The sequence below is a fragment of the Aptenodytes forsteri genome, unplaced genomic scaffold (genome assembly GCF_000699145.1).
Source record: "Aptenodytes forsteri isolate BGI_AS27 unplaced genomic scaffold, ASM69914v1 Scaffold16, whole genome shotgun sequence".
NCBI lineage: Eukaryota > Metazoa > Chordata > Aves > Sphenisciformes > Spheniscidae > Aptenodytes > Aptenodytes forsteri.
The window spans coordinates 3473191-3475328 of NW_008794753.1; positions in this window are offsets into that span (position 1 = coordinate 3473191).

Sequence of the window (2138 nt, forward strand, 5' to 3'; positions counted from 1 at the left end):
CGGAGGCGGGAGCCCTGCGCGGGGTTCCTGGGCCGCTGCCTGCGGCCCGGGCCCAGGCGGCTTCTCTGCCAGGGCGCGTTTTGGCCGGGGAGAGCAGTGCCGGGGCTCTGCGCCTCCGTTCGCCTCTCCCTGTGACACCTCACCCTGGTCTCGGAGGTTTTCCTTTTGCCTGGAGGGAAGCCGAGTGCCTGGCTGAAGGTGACCCAGCCAGTGATCGCGAGGGAACAGACCCCTCTCGAATCCTCTCCTTTCTCTTCTCTGCTGCTCTTCGGCTTTTACGTTGTACTGCAGGCAGCCGTCTTCTGGCGAGTGGCTTTGTCTGCCTTACAGCTTGCCATTAGAAACCACCCGAGCTGGACTTCTTGTTTGGTTTTTTGTCAGTTTCTAATGAGAATTGATCCCTTGGGCTATTCCTAGCACAGTTCTGGGGGCTTCAGTTGCCCCCTGAGTCAGATAAGCGTGTCAAAACATTAAGACTTGAAGTGCCAGAGCAGGAACGTAACTCCCACGGAAAAACTGGTTTATGGGGCCAGAAGTTTACAGGGCGAATACCAGAGCACGGCACTTGCCGTGGCGAGTGGCCCTCCACGCTCTCCTCTCCTGCGTTAGAGTTACTTGCGAGTTTGGGATTGTTGACTCAAAGGCTCCGATGTTTCCAACCTACAGTGAACCCACCCCACGTGAAACTGCTCCCGGCTCTGCCAATAGCCATGTCGAAGTCCCCGCAAAAACCAGCACAGGCATTTCAGGCAAGCCCGCGTTCATCTATTTCAGCCTGCCTCTGAAAAGACGTGTGCAGACTACCACTCGCTGAGGGTAAATAACAGCTACAGGGACCAAAATAGGCTAAGATAGTGATAATAAGCAAAGGCTGCAGATGTTCTTCGTGACTATGTTCTGTATTTTAAAATCTGTATTCGTCTTTTTAAAATACTGAACTGCAATATCTGTATGCACAATAGCCTAAAATCAGTATAAACAATCGCCCATCTCACTAGCAAAACAGGGAGAGCAACAGAAAAATCCCTGGCCCCCTCATACAAATCTGAGATCTGTTTTGAATGGAAAAATCCAACCAGCTTTGAACTCACACAATGGCATCCAGACTCCATTATAATAAAACTGATGAATCTCAGCTTTAAAGGGGATGGTAATTTCTAATCCCTGAGCTTGTGCATACACACGCAGGCAGAAACATCCACACACTTTCATCTATGCTGGAAGAACCAAAGAAAATAAAAATTGCATTGATTTGACCTTTATGAAACCACATAAAACAGAGGCCACAAGAGGTCACCTTGCCCCTTCTCCTGGACCGAGGTGATCGGCGGGGCCAATTCCTTTTCCTGCGTTCCTCAGAACCCCCCAGCGTCTGATAATTGTGTTAAATAAGTCAGACTTTTGCTCACACAAAGATACTCTTGACTGTGCCTGACACATCAGGCAGGTCTGGGAACTCAGATGGAAACGGGAGCCTGGCCTAGGGCTGAATCTTAGCTGTAGTTTGTGTACGGAAATGGCATTGAACATCTTATTTCATCTCATTTCACTACAGTTCTGTCCATGGCTGAGGCAGGGCCTCATCATGACATTTTGTCGTGGATTCAGATGCTCCCGGCCCCAGTGTTTGTCTGACTCTTGGTTTTAGTTTAGGCCCATGTTACACAGGATTTTCTTAAAACGTGGAGATTTACACTTCAGGCCCTTCTTTCAGCCTTAGATTTATATAAAACTTGCAGTGAATGATGCGGTTTATACTGTTCTGTCTGTGGTGCTCGATGGGTGGAGGATGCCAACTAAGCCCATTGTAATTAGCCTCGTTTATCCATGCCACGTTACGTTGCCATGTCCTGAAGCAGACGGGATCTGTTCGGCTGGACCCACAAGCCCAGAGGTCTTCCTCCCTTGGGTGATTACATTGGCTTCAGAGGAGTTACTGCAGTTTTCCCACATGGCTGATGGCAGCAGCAGATCCGCTGCGCACAGAAAATTAAAAACTAGATTAAGTAGTAACAGGATTGATGCCAATCCTTTTGACACTGCTGGTACAGAATCACACTGTTGCATCCTGGATAGTTTGATTTTTTTTTTCTACAGTGCACACAACCTGGTGGCAATCCTACTGTGCAAACGACGGG